Source organism: Lolium perenne, chromosome 6, assembly GCF_019359855.2.
Source record: "Lolium perenne isolate Kyuss_39 chromosome 6, Kyuss_2.0, whole genome shotgun sequence".
Classification (NCBI taxonomy): Eukaryota; Viridiplantae; Streptophyta; class Magnoliopsida; order Poales; family Poaceae; genus Lolium; species Lolium perenne.
The window spans coordinates 140,139,136-140,155,114 of record NC_067249.2 but is presented as its reverse complement, the minus strand read 5'-3'; positions in this window follow the sequence as shown (position 1 = coordinate 140,155,114).

Below are 15,979 nucleotides of genomic sequence, written 5' to 3'. Positions count from 1 at the left end.
ATTCAAATATTTCCACTATGATCCAATCATAGATATTTGACTTTTCTATTACGATGATTTCCACCTCATGCTGAAATTTATTTGAATCCATTCAAATGTTTCAAACTTCTTCCTTATCGAATATATCCACACATATATACTCAATTCATTGTTGGAAGTTTTCATGAAGTAGAAGAATCTCCCGCACAACCTATGCCCAGTGAACCACATACATCATCATGTATTTTTCCACTAAGTTAGTTGCCCGTTCAACTCTTGGCCTATGAACGGTATTTCAGTCATTCTCTTTAGAAAAGATTTGCAAGCGCCAAACGATTCAAAAATCGAATGACTCCAAAAATCCATTTGCATGGAGTTCCTTCATGCGTTCCTTTCTAATATGACCTAAATTGCGGTTCCACAAATAAGTGGAATTCAAATCATTTGCCTTATGGCATTTTAGCGTCAGTATTATGTATGTGTGTTTCACCATTAAGATTTATAATAACTTATCCATCGTACATGGAGTAATGTCATAATTTGAACAACTCATTGTTTTCATTTGACCAGAGCAAAATAACAATTATTAAGTTCTTTATTATAAATTCTAAGGGCTAGATAGGATGCCAACGACGAACATAATAACACTTTATTTTTGTTCCAGAAGTGCATTCCTATCATATTCCTTGTCAGTCACTTAGGCCATTGTATTCTTGTATTGCGTTGTTTTGTATGACATTTCATACCAACCAATATGGTACTAATACCCAAGAATTTCATTGTGTGACCAAACTAGGAATACAACCATAACATGTATATCATGTATATACACCTGAGCTAGACTTTCTAGTCTTCTCTTTTCTTTCTGCCAAAATATCTTTTGTAGTTTCTCTTTTAGCTTTCCTCATTATTCAGAAAATACTTTACCTTCAATAACTTCTAGGTTTGTTGGTCAAATACCAATAACCTTGAGGTTCTTACTTTGAAGTTGATCATCATATGACAAGTGTTTCAGATTTCACTATTAGTAACTTTGTAATATGATGAACAATTTCACTCATAATTTTATCCATCATATCATGACGACTTTTCCGAGACCATGTCTGTACATGCTAAGCTCGTAAAGTTTAACCTCAGTATTCGCATGTGCAAATCTGGCTTGCACCCGTTGTATGCACACGTAGAATCTATAACACCCGATCATCACGTGATGCTACGAAACGACGAGTCTTAGCAACGGTGCATACTAAGGACGATCACTTCATGGATATGCGAATATCGTTAGTGCCCCAATAGTTGAAGGATTGAGACGCCTTGCGTCTTCAACCTTCCTACATTCCCATAAAACTTATGAGTTTATGTAGTCTCACCAAATTATATTCTATCATCTTGCAATAAGGTCTTAGATATCACATATATCTCATACCTTGATTATTTCTGAAAACAAAATTTTCAGCTCCTTACTTTTCAAACATATTTGAACTTCAAGTTTCACGGAGACAAGATAACTTTAGATACTAATTGAAACCATAGCTCTTTGAATCAACAATTTGAGGTTTACTAAAAGTTTGCAATAGGACTTAATCATTTCTTGATTCTTTAACAATACGGTACCAGTCCGTAAAGTTTCTTGTCAGAGATTTTAACAGTATTTCTATCTCAATTACAAGACTAGCGCTTGGTAGAAAAACGGATGCCAATACTACAAATTAAATCAAAATACTACTCAGACTATGTTTATGATAATTAGTTCATGTTTTAATCTAATTACTAATGAACTCCCACTTAATACAACATCCCTCATAGTTGTTAAGTGGTACACGATCCACATCCACTACACCAAAACCGATCATCACGTGAGATGATGTAGCTTCAATGGTGAACATCAACATGTTGATCATATCATCCATATGACTCGTGTTCAACCTTTCGGTTTCCGTTGTCCCGAGGCCATGTCTGTACATGCTAGGCTCGTCAAGCAAACCCAAGTATTCCGCGTGTGCAACATGGCTTACACCCGTTGTATGTGAACGTTGAGTCTATCACATCCGATCATCACGAGATGCTTCGAAACGACGAACTGTGCAACGGTGCATACGAGGGGAGAACACTTTATTATCTTGATATTAATGTGAGGGATCATCTTATAATGCTACCGTCGCGATCTAAGCAAAATAAGATGCATAAAGGATTAACATCACATGCAATTCATATGTGATATGATATGGCCCTTTAGTCTTTGCGCCTTCGATCTTCATCTCCAAAGCACGGACATGATCTCCATCATCAACGGGCATGATCTCCATCATCGTCGGCGTAGCGTCAAGGTCCATGGCGCCGTCTTCATGATTGTTCACCTCATGTAGCAACTATTACAACTACTTTGAAATACTACTCAACATGAAATTAAAAGACAACCATAAGGCTCCTGCCGGTTGCCACAATACAATAATGATCATCTCATACATATTCATCATCACATCATGGCCATATCACATCACCAAACCCTGCAAAAACAAGTTAGACGCCTCTAATTTGGTTTGCATATTTTACGTGGTTTAGGGTTTTCGAGTAAGATCTAATCTACCTACGAACATGAACCACAACGGTGATACTAGTGTTGTCAATAGAAAGAGTAAATTGAATCTTCACTATGGTGGGAGAGACAGACACCCGCAAAGCCACTTATGCAATACAAGTTGCATGTCGAACGTGGAGCAAGTCTCATGAACGCGGTCATGTAAAGTTAGCCCGAGCCGCTTCATCCCACCATGCCACAAAGATGCAAAGTACTCGAACTAAAGACAACATAAGCATCAACGCCCACAAAACAATTGTGTTCTACTCGTGCAACCATCTATGCATAGACACGGCTCGATACCCTTTGTAGGGATTCGTAGCATAGAAAACAAAAAATTTCCTACCGCGAGAACGCAATCCAAGCCAAGATGCAATCTAGAAGATGGGAGCAACGAGGGGATGAACGAGACTAACCCTTGAAGATTTCCAAAGCCTACAAGAGGAGGCTCTCGTTGCTACGGTAGACGATCACTTGCCGCTTTCAAAAGCGCGTAGAAGATCTTGACGGTGCCACAATCGGGCAGCACCTCCGTACTCGGTCACACGTTCGGTGTTGATGAAGACGACGTCCTTCTCCCCGTTCCAGCGGGCAGCAGAAGTAGTAGATCCTCCTCGGAATCCCGACAGCACGACGGCGTGGTGGTGGTGTCGATGTAGAACTCCGGCAGGGCTTCGCCTAAGCGTATGCGGGAGAAGTGGTGGAGGAGGAGAGGCTAGGGTTTGCGGAGAGGGGGTGGCTAGGGCGCCGGCCATGGGCAGCCCTAGGTGGTGCGGCCAAGAGTGGCTGCCCCCTCCCTCTCCTCCTCATTATATAGGTGGAAATCCCCAAGAGTTGTAGTCCAAGTCTTCGAATAAGACCCCAACAACAAAACCTCCCATAGGTGGGAAACCTACTCAAGGGGGGAGTCCTACCCAAGGTGGGATTCCCACCTTTCCCTTAGGTGGGGTGGCCGGCCACCTATGGTGGAGTCCACCTGGGACTCCACCCTTTAGGGTTTGGCTGGCCATGCAAGGTGGAGTCCCTTCGGGACTCCACTTTCCATGGTGATTTCTTCCGGACTTTTCTAGAACCTTCTAGAACCTGCCATAAATGCACCGGATCATTTCCAAACTTGGAATATGACTTCCTATATATGAATCTTATTCTCCGGACCATTCCGGACCTCCTCGTGATGTCCTGGATCCCATCCGAGACTCCGAACAAAACTTCGAACTCCATTCCTTATTCCATATGTACTTAAACGACATCAAACCTTAAGTGTGTCACCCTACGGTTCGCGAACTATGTAGACATGGTCGAGATCTCTCTCCGACCAATAACCAATAGTGGGATCTGGAGATCCATAATGGCTCCCACATATTCAACGATGACTTAGTGATCGAATGAACCATTCACATACGATACCAATTCCCTTTGTCACGCGATATTTTACTTGTCCGAGGTTTGATCATCGGTATCTCTATACCTTGTTCAACCTCGTCTCCTGACAAGTACTCTTTACTCGTACCGTGGTATTTGGTCTCTTATGAACCATTCATATGCCTGCAAGCTATTTAGACGACATTCCACCAAGAGGGCCCAGAGTATATCTATCCGTCATCGGGATGGACAAATCCCACTGTTGATCCATATGCCTCAACTCATACTTTCCGGATACTTAATCCCACCTTTATAACCACCCATTTACGCAGTGGCGTTTGATGTAATCAAAGTACCTTTCCAGCATAAGTGATTTACATGATCTCATGGTCATAAGGACTAGGTAACTATGTATCGAAAGCTTATAGCAAATAACTTAATGACGTGATCTTATGCTACGCTTAATTGGGTGTGTCCATTACATCATTCACATAATGATATAACCTTGTTATTAATAACATCCAATGTTCATGATTATGAAACTAATCATCTATTAATCAACAAGCTAGTTAAGAGGCTTTACTAGGGACTCATTGTTGTTTACATAACACACATGTATCAATGTTTCGGTTAATACAATTATAGCATGGTATATAAACATTTATCATAAACATAAAGATATATAATAACCACTTTTATTATTGCCTCTTGGGCATATCTCCAACAAATACTACAAAATTAATTCAAAATACTACTCAGACTATGTTTATGATAATTAGTTCATGTTTTAATCTAATTACTAATGAACTCCCACTTAATACAACATCCCTCATAGTTGTTAAGTGGTACACGATCCAAATCCACTACATCAAAACCGATCATCACGTGAGATGATGTAGCTTCAATGGTGAACATCAACATGTTGATCATATCATCCATATGACTCGTGTTCAACCTTTCGGTTTCCGTTGTCCCGAGGCCATGTCTGTCCATGCTAGGCTCGTCAAGCAAACCCAAGTATTCCGCGTGTGCAACATGGCTTACACCCGTTGTATGTGAACGTTGAGTCTATCACATCCGATCATCACGAGATGCTTCGAAACGATGAACTATATCAACGATGCATACGAGGGGAGAACATTTTATTATCTTGATATTAATGTGAGGGATCATCTTATAATGCTACCGTCGCGTTCTAAGCAAAATAAGATGCATAAAGGATTAACATCACATGCAATTCATATGTGATATGATATGGCCCTTTAGTCTTTGCGCCTTCGATCTTCATCTCCAAAGCACGGACATGATCTCCATCATCAACGGGCATGATCTCCATCATCGTCGGCGTAGCGTCAAGGTCCATGGCGCCGTCTTCATGGTTGTTCACCTCATGTAGCAACTATTACAACTACTTTGAAATACTACTCAACATGAAATTTAAAGACAACCATAAGGCTCCTGCCGGTTGCCACAATACAATAATGATCATCCCATACATATTCATCATCACATCATGTCCATATCACATCACCAAACCCTGCAAAAACAAGTTAGACGTCTCTAATTTGGTTTGCATATTTTACGTGGTTTAGGGTTTTCGAGTGAGATCTAATCTACCTACGAACATGAACCACAACGGTGATACTAGTGTTGTCAATAGAAGAGTAAATTGAATCTTCACTATAGTAGGAGAGACAGACACCCGCAAAGCCACTTATGCAATACAAGTTGCATGTCGAGCGTGGAGCAAATCTCATGAACGCGGTCATGTAAAGTTAGCCCGAGCCGCTTCATCCCACTATGCCACAAAGATGCAAAGTACTAAAACTAAAGACAACATAAGCATCAATGCCCACAAAAAAATTGTGTTCTACTCGTGCAACCATCTATGCATAGACACGGCTCTGATACAACTGTAGGGATTTGTTGCATAGAAAACAAAAAATTTCCTACCGCGAGAACGCAATCCAAGCCAAGATGCAATCTAGAAGACGGGAGCAAAGAGGGGATGAACGAGACTCACCCTTGAAGATTTCCAAAGCCTACAAGATGAGGCTCTTGTTGCTGCGGTAGACGATCACTTGCTGCTTTCAAAAGCGCGTAGAAGATCTTGACGGTGCCACAAACGGGCAGCACCTCCGTACTCGGTCACACGTTCGGTGTTGATGAAGACGACGTCCTTCTCCCCGTTCCAGCGGGCAGCGGAAGTAGTAGCTCCTCCTTGAATCCGGCAGCACGACAGCGTGGTGGCGGTGGCGATGGAGATCTCCGGCGGAGCTTCGCTAAGCGTTGCGGGAGAGGTGGAGGAGTGGGGCGGCTAGGGTTTAGGGAGAGGGGGTGGCCGGCCACTTAGGGGTGCGGCCAAGCTATGGGCTTGTTGTGGCCGGCCCCTCCCCTTGCCCCTCATTATATAGGTGGAACCCCCAAGTGTTGGACTACAAGTCTTCGAATAAGACCCCAACCCAAAACCTTCCATGTGTAGGGAAACCTACCCAAGGTGGGATTCCCACCTCAAGTGGGACTCCCACCCTTCCATGAGGGGGGTGGCCGGCCACCCTTGGTGGAGTCCACCCCTCTAGGGTTGGCCGGCCATGGGAGGTGGAGTCCCTTCGGGACTCCGCCTTCCAAAGTGATTTCTTTCGGACTTTTCTAGAACCTTCTAGAACCTTCCATAAATGCACCAGATCATTTTCAAACTTATAAAATCACTTCCTATATATGAATCTTATTCTCCGAACCATTCCGGAACTCCTCGTGATGTCTGAGATCCCATCCGAGACTCCGAACAAAACTTCGAACTCCATTCCATATTCAAGTTCTACTAATACGACATCAAACCTTAAGTGTGTCACCCTACGGTTCGCGAACTATGTAGACATGGTTGAGAACTCTTTCCGACCAATAACCAATAGCGGGATCTGGAGATCCATAATGGCTCCCACATATTCAATGATGACTTAGTGATCGAATGAACCATTCACATACGATACTGATTCCCTTTGTCACTCGATATTTTACTTGTCCGAGGTTTGATCATCGGTATCTCTCTATACCTTGTTCAACCTCGTCTCCTGACAAGTACTCTTTACTCGTACCGTGGTATGTGGTCTCTTATGAACTATTCATATGCTTGCAAGCTATTTAGACGACATTCCACCGAGAGGGCCCAGAGTATATCTATCCGTCATCAGGATGGACAAATCCCACTGTTGATCCATATGCCTCAACTCATACTTTCCGGATACTTAATCACACCTTTATAACCACCCATTTACGCAGTGGCGTTTGATGTAATCAAAGTACCTTTCCGGTATAAGTGATTTATATGATCTCATGGTCGAAAGGACTAGGTAACTATGTATCGAAAGCTTATAGCAAATAACTTAATGACGTGATCTTATGCTACGCTTAATTGGGTGTGTCCATTACATCATTCATATAATGATATAACCTTGTTATTAATAACATCCAATGTTCATGATTATGAAACTATAATCATCTATTAATCAACAAGCTAGTTAAGAGGCTTACTAGGGACTCATTGTTGTTTACATAACACACATGTATCAATGTTCGGTTAATACAATTATAGCATGGTATATAAACATTTATCATAAACACAAAGATATATAATAACCACTTTTATTATTGCCTCTTGGGCATATCTCCAACACGCACCCCATAGTGGCCAGCCACCCCCTCTCCCAAACCCTAGCCGCCCCACCTCCTCCACCTCTCCCGCAACGCTTAGCGAAGCTCCGCCGGAGATCTCCATCGCCACCGCCACCACGCCGTCGTGCTGCCGGATTCAAGGAGGAGCTACTACTTCCGCTGCCCGCTGGAACGGGGAGAAGGACGTCGTCTTCATCAACACCGAACGTGTGACCGAGTACGGAGGTGCTGCCCGATTGTGGCACAGTCAAGATCTTCTACGCGCTTTTGAAAGCGGCAAGTGATCGTCTACCGCAGCAACAAGAGCCTCATCTTGTAGGCTTTGGAAATCTTCAAGGGTGAGTCTCGTTCATCCCCTCGTTGCTCCCGTCTTCTAGATTGCATCTTGGCTTGGATTGCGTTCTCGCGGTAGGAATTTTTTTGTTCTCTATGCTACGAATCCCTACAGTGGTATCAGAGCCGTGTCTATGTATAGATGGTTGCACGAGTAGAACACAATGGTTTTGTGGGCATTGATGCTTATGTTGTCTTTAGTTTGAGTACTTTGCATCTTTGTGGCATAGTGGGATGAAGCGGCTCGGGCTAACTTTACATGACCGCGTTCATGAGATTTGCTCCACGCTCGACATGCAACTTGTATTGCATAAGTGGCTTTGCGGGTGTCTGTCTCTCCTACTATAGTGAAGATTCAATTTACTCTTCTATTGACAACACTAGTGTCACCGTTGTGGTTCATGTTCGTAGGTAGATTAGATCTCACTCGAAAACCCTAAACCACGTAAAATATGCAAACCAAATTAGAGAACGTCTAACTTGTTTTTGCAGGGTTTGGTGATGTGATATGGCCATAATGTGATGATGAATATGTATGAGATGATCATTATTGTATTGTGGCAACCGGCAGGAGCCTTATGGTTGTCTTTAAATTTCATATTGAGTAGTATTTCAAAGAAGTTGTAATAGTTGCTACATGGGAGAACAATCATGAAGACGGCGCCATTGACCTTGATGCTACGCCGACGATGATGGAGATCATGTCCGTTGATGATGGAGATCATGTCCGTGCTTTGGAGATGAAGATCAAAGGCGCAAAGACAAAGGGGCCATATCATATCACATATGAACTACATGTGATGTTAATCCTTTTATGCATCTTATTTTGCTTAGATCGCGACGGTAGCATTATAAGATGATCCCTCTCACTAAAATATCAAGATAATAAAGTGTTCATCCTTAGTAGCACCGTTGCCAAGACTTGTCGTTTCGAAGCATCTCGTGATGATCGGGTGTGATAGACTCAACAAGTGCATACAACGGGTGCAAGCCAGTTTTGCACATGCGGATACTAAGGTGGCCTTGACGAGCCTAGCATGTACAGACATGGTCTCGGAACACGTGATACTGAAAGGTAGAGCATGAATCATATGATTGATATGATAAACACTTTGAGTGTTCGCCATTGAAGTTACATCTTGTCTCGTGATGATCGGACTTGGTGTGGTGGATTTGGTTCGTGTGATCACTAAGACAATTCGAGGGATATTGTTTTGAGTGGGAGTTCACCTAGTTTTTAATTTTGTTGAATTAAAATTTGAACTCAATTTGTCATAAACTTAGTCTAAACTATTGCAAATATATGTTGTAGATATGGCGTCCCCAATCAATTTTAACCAGTTCTAGAGAAAGAAAAGCTTAAGAGCAACGGTAGCAACTTCACCGACTGGTTCCGTCATGTGAGGATTTTCCTCGCTGGCGGAAATCTGCAATATGTGCTTTATGCACCGCTAGGTGACCCTCCTGCAGAAATTGAAACCGATGAAGTAAAGAATGATTACGCGACTCGGAAAACTCGGTACTCTCAAGTTCAGTGTGCCATCCTATGTAGTCTGGAAGCCGATCTTCAAAAACATTTTGAGCACCACGATCCTCATGAGTTGGTCAATGAGCTGAAAGCTATCTTTGAAACTCATGCGACCGTGGAATGCTATGAAGCATCAAAACACTTCTTCAGCTGCATGATGGAAGAAGGCAGCTCCGTTAGTGAGCACATGCTCGCCATGACCGGACATGCGAAGAAACTCAGTGACTTGGGAATAGTGATTCCTAACCGACTGGGGATTAATCGTGTCCTTCAATCACTGCCACCTAGTTACAAGAACTTTGTGATGAACTACAATATGCAGAACATGAACAAAGAGTTACCTGAACTCTTCGCCATGCTAAAATCTGCTGAGATTGAGATCAAGAAAGAGCACCAAGTGTTGATGGTCAACAAGACCACCAGTTTCAAGAAACAGGGCAAGTCTAAGGGGAAATTCAAGAAGGGTGGCAAGAAAGCTGCCACGCCTCCTATGAAACCTAAGAATGGCCCTAAGCCTGATGCTGAGTGCTATTACTGCAAGGAGAAGGGACACTGGAAGCGTAATTGCTCCAAGTATTTGGCTGATCTGAAGAGCGGCCTTGTCAAGAAGAAGAAAGAAGGTATATCTGATATACATGTTATAGATGTTTATCTTACTGGTTCTCGAACAAGTACCTGGGTATTTGATCTTTTGGTTCGGTTGCTCATATTTGTAACTCGAAACAGGAACTAAAGAATAAACGAAGACTATTGAAGGATGAAGTGACGATGCGCGTTGGAAATGGATCCAAAGTCGATGTGATCGCTGTCGGCACACTTCATCTAGATATACCTTCGGGATTAGTTTTAAACCTCAATAATTGTTATTTTGTACCCGCGTTGAGCATGAACATTATATCTGGATTTTGTTTAATGCAAGACAGTTATTCATTCAAGTCTGAGAATAATGGTTGTTCTATTTTTATGAATAATATCTTTTATGGTCGAGCACCTGAAAAGAATGGTTTATTTCTGTTAGATCTCGATAGTAGTGATACACATATTCATAACATTGATGCTAAGCGAATTAAATTGAATGATAATTCTACTTATATGTGGCACTGTCGTCTTGGTCATATTGGAGTGAAACGCATGAAGAAACTCCATACCGATGGATTACTTGAATCGCTTGACTTTGAGTCACTTGATAGATGCGAAGCATGTCTAATGGGAAAAATGACTAAGACTCCATTCTCTGGTATTATGGAGCGAGCTACAGACTTATTGGAAATCATACATACCGATGTGTGCGGACCAATGAGTGTAGCCTCGCGTGTTGGTTATCGTTATGTTCTAACCTTCACAGATGATTTGAGTAGATATGGGTATATCTATTTCATGAAACATAAATCTGAAACTTTCGAGAAGTTTAAGGAATTCCAAAGTGAAGTAGAAAATCAACGTAACAAGAAGATTAAATTTCTACAATCTGATCGCGGAGGTGAATATCTGAGTTATGAGTTTGGCATGCATTTAAAGAAATGCGGAATACTTTCACAATTGACACCGCCGGGAACACCACAACGAAACGGTGTGTCCGAACGTCGTAATCGAACTCTCTTAGATATGGTTCGTTCTATGATGTCTCTTACTGATTTGCCGTTATCATTTTGGAGTTATGCATTAGAGACAGCCGCATTCATTTTAAATAGAGCACCATCAAAATCCGTTGAAACGACACCGTATGAATTATGGTTTAATAAGAAACCTAAGCTGTCGTTCCTTAAAGTTTGGGGTTGCGAAGCCTATGTAAAAAAGTTACAACCGGACAAGCTAGAACCCAAAGCGGGAAAATGCGTCTTCATAGGATACCCTAAGGAAACTATAGGGTACACTTTCTATCACAGATCCGAAGGCAAGATCTTTGTTGCTAAGAACGGAACCTTTCTTGAGAAAGAATTTCTCACTAAAGAAGTGACTGGAAGAAAAGTAGAACTCGATGAGATTGATGAATCTTCACTCGTTGATCAGAGTAGCGCAGTACCGGAAGATGTTCCTGTGCCTCCTACACCGGCAACAGAGGAAGCTAATGATAATGATCATGAAACTTCAAACGAGATAGCTACTAAACCTCGCAGATCGACAAGGGAACGTGCCACTCCTGATTGGTATGATCCTTGTCTAAATGTCATGATTGTGGACAACAATGATGAAGACCCTGCGACGTATGAAGAAGCGATGATGAGCCCAGATTCCAACAAATGGCAAGAAGCCATGAAATCCGAAATGGGATCCATGTATGATAACAAAGTGTGGACTTTGGTAGACTTACCTGATAGCCGCAAGGCTGTCGAGAATAAATGGATCTTCAAGAGAAAAACAGATGCTAATGGTAATATTACTGTCTATAAAGCTCGACTTGTCGCAAAGGGTTTCCGACAAATTCAAGGTGTTGACTACGATGAGACTTTCTCACTTGTAGCGAAGCTAAAATCTGTGAGGATTTTGTTAGCAATAGCTGCATTTTTCGATTATGAGATTTGGCAGATGGATGTCAAAACGGCGTTCCTTAATGGAGACATTGAGGAAGAGTTGTATATGGTACAACCCAAAGGTTTTGTCGATCCTAAAAATGCTGACAAAGTATGCAAACTTCAGCGTTCAAGTTATGGACTGAAGCAAGCATCGAGAAGTTGGAACCGACGCTTTGATAAGGTGTTCAAAGACTTCGGGTTTATACAGTGTCATGGAGAGGCCTGTATTTACAAGAAAGTGAGTGGGAGCTCTGTAGCGTTCCTGATATTATATGTAGATGACGTATTATTGATTGGGAATGATATAGAACTATTAAGCAGTGTAAAAGGTTATTTGAATAATAGTTTTTCAATGAAAGACCTTGGTGAAGCATCGTATATATTAGGCATCAAGATTTATAGAGATAGATCAAGACGTCTAATAGGGCTATCACAGAGTACATACCTGGACAAGATTCTAAAGAAGTTTAGAATGGACGAAAGTAAGAAAGGATTATTACCTATGTTACCAGGCAAGGTCTTGAGTAAGGCTCAAGGTCCGGCTACGGCAGAAGAAAGAGAAAGGATGAGTCAGATCCCCTATGCCTCGGCAGTAGGCTCTATCATGTATGCCATGCTATGTACTAGACCGGATATAGCACATGTTGTTAGTTTGACTAGCAGATATCAAAGTGATCCAGGAATGGAACACTGGACAGCGGTCAAGAATATCCTGAAGTACTTGAAAAGAACTAAGGATATGTTTCTTTGTTATGGAGGTGACCAAGAGCTCATTGTAACAAGTTACACCGATGCAAGTTGGAACACTGATCCCGATGACTCTAAGTCACGGATGCGGGTACGTGTTTATATTGAATGGTGCTGCAGTAAGCTGGGCAAGCTCGAAGCAGTGCACGGTGGCGAAGTCTTCAACAGAATCGGAGTACATAGCGGCTTCAGAGGCTTCATCAGAAGCGGTATGGATGAAGAGGTTCATTGTAGAGCTCGGTGTGGTTCCTAGTGCATTGGACCCACTAGTCATCTACTGTGACAACATGGGTGCCATCGCCAATGCACAAGAACCAAGGTCACACAAGAGGCTGAAGCATATCAAGCTGCGTTATCATTCGATTCGCGAGTACATCGAAGATGGAGAAGTAAAGATTTGCAAAGTACACACTGATCTGAATGTAGCAGATCCGTTGACTAAAGCTCTCCCTAGGGCAAAGCATGACCAACACCAGAATGCCATGGGTGTTAGGTACCTTACAATGTAATCTAGATTATTGACTCTAGTGCAAGTGGGAGACTGTTGGAGATATGCCCAAGAGGCAATAATAAAAGTGGTTATTATATATCTTTGTGTTTATGATATATGTTTATATACCATGCTATAATTGTATTAACCGAAACATTGATACATGTGTGTTATGTAAACAACAATGAGTCCCTAGTAAGCCTCTTAACTAGCTTGTTGATTAATAGATGATTAGTTTCATAATCATGAACATTGGATGTTATTAATAACAAGGTTATATCATTATATGAATGATGTAATGGACACACCCAATTAAGCGTAGCATAAGATCACGTCATTAAGTTATTTGCTATAAGCTTTCGATACATAGTTACCTAGTCCTTTCGACCATGAGATCATGTAAATCACTTATACCAGAAAGTTACTTTGATTACATCAAACGCCACTACGTAAATGGGTGGTTATAAAGGTGGGATTAAGTATCCGGAAAGTATGAGTTGAGGCATATGGATCAATAGTGGGATTTGTCCATCCCGATGACGGATAGATATACTCTGGGCCCTCTCGGTGGAATGTCGTCTAACTAGCTTGCAAGCATATGAATAAGTTCATAAGAGACTACATACCACGGTACGAGTAAAGAGTACTTGTCAGGAGACGAGGTTGAACAAGGTATAGAGAGATACCGATGATCAAACCTCGGACAAGTAAAATATCGCGTGACAAAGGGAATTGGTATCGTATGTGAATGGTTCATTCGATCACTAAGTCATCGTTGAATATGTGGGAGCCATTATGGATCTCCAGATCCCGCTATTGGTTATTGGTAGGAGAGAGTTCTCAACCATGTCTACATAGTTCGCGAACCGTAGGGTGACACACTTAAGGTTTGATGTCGTATTAGTAGAACTTGAATATGGAATGGAGTTCGAAGTTTTGTTCGAAGTCTCGGATGGGATCCCGGACATCACGAGGAGTTCCGGAATGGTCCGGAGAATAAGATTCATATATAGGAAATCATTTTATAAGTTTGAAAATGATCCGGTGCATTTATGGAAGGTTCTAGAATAGTCCGGAAGAAATCACTTTGGAAGGAAGAGTCCCGAAGGGACTCCACCTCCCATGGCCGGCCAACCCTAGAGGGGTGGAGTCCCAGGTGGACTCCACCAAGGGTGGCCGGCCACCCCCCTCATGGAAGGGTGGGAGTCCCACTTGAGGTGGGAATCCCACCTTGGGTAGGTTTCCCTACACATGGAAGGTTTTGGGTTGGGGTCTTATTCGAAGACTTGTAGTCCAACACTTGGGGTTTCCACCTACATAATGAGGGCCAAGGGGAGGGGGCCGGCCACCATAAAGCCATAGCTTGGCCGCACCCCATAGTGGCCGGCCACCCCCTCTCCCAAACCCTAGCCGCCCCACCTCCTCCACCTCTCCCGCAACGCTTAGCGAAGCTCCGCCGGAGATCTCCATCGCCACCGCCACCGCCACCGCCACCACGCCGTCATGCTGCCGGATTCAAGGAGGAGCTACTACTTCCGCTGCCCGCTGGAACGGGGAGAAGGACGTCGTCTTCATCAACACCGAACGTGTGACCGAGTACGGAGGTGCTGCCCGATTGTGGCACCGTCAAGATCTTCTACGCGCTTTTGAAAGCGGCAAGTGATCGTCTACCGCAGCAACAAGAGCCTCATCTTGTAGGCTTTGGAAATCTTCAAGGGTGAGTCTCGTTCATCCCCTCGTTGCTCCCGTCTTCTAGATTGCATCTTGGCTTGGATTGCGTTCTCGCGGTAGGAATTTTTTTTGTTTTCTATGCTACGAATCCCTACAATTACAACATAATACATAGACCGTAATCCAACTGCGTCTATGACTAATAATCCACCTTCCGGTTAGCATCCGCACCCTTTTCAGTATTAATTCGCAAGCAACAGATTAACGCATTAAGCAATGTGTGTAAAGTAAACAATAGAATTACCCTCGGATAAAACATTTTTGTTTTCTCCCTAGTAGCAACAACACATCTACAATCTTAGAAGTTATAAAGTCACTCTCCTAGAAAAGTAGAGGCATGAATCTACTATCGAGCATAAATACGCCCTCTTGGAGTCACAAGTGTCCACTTGGCCAGAGTTTCTACTAGCAACGGAGAGCATGCAAGATCACAAATAACATATGACATGGATATATAATCAATCTCAACATAGTATACAATATTCATCGGATCCCAGCAAACCAAACATATAAGATTACATAAAGATGATCTTGATCATGTAGGACAGCTCACAAGATCGATACATGAAGCACAAAGTCGAGAAGACAACCATCTAGCTACTGCTATGGACCCATAGTCCAGGGATGAACTACTCACGCATCACTTCGAAGGCGGGCATGGCGATGTAGATGCCTCCGGCGATGACTTCCCCCTCCGGCAGGGTGCCGGGAAGAGCTTCAGATCCCCCGAGATGGGTTCTGCGATGGCATCCGCGACGGAACTTTTCGTGGATGGAGGCTCGGGTATCCAGGGTTTTCCCGAGAAGATGTATAAATAGGCGGAAGATTTAGGTTGGTGGGGCGCCTGGTGGGCCCAGACTACCCCTAGGTGCGGGCCAGGTCCATGCCGCGCCTAGGGTAGGTCTGGCCGCCCTGCTGCGCCTCTTCGACCCCCTCTAGACTTCGTCTTCGTTTCGGTAAAATATTAACTTCGGCTTTTGTTTCGTTCAATTCCGAGAATATTTCCTGTACAACTTTTCTGAAATATAAAAATAGCAGAAAACAGG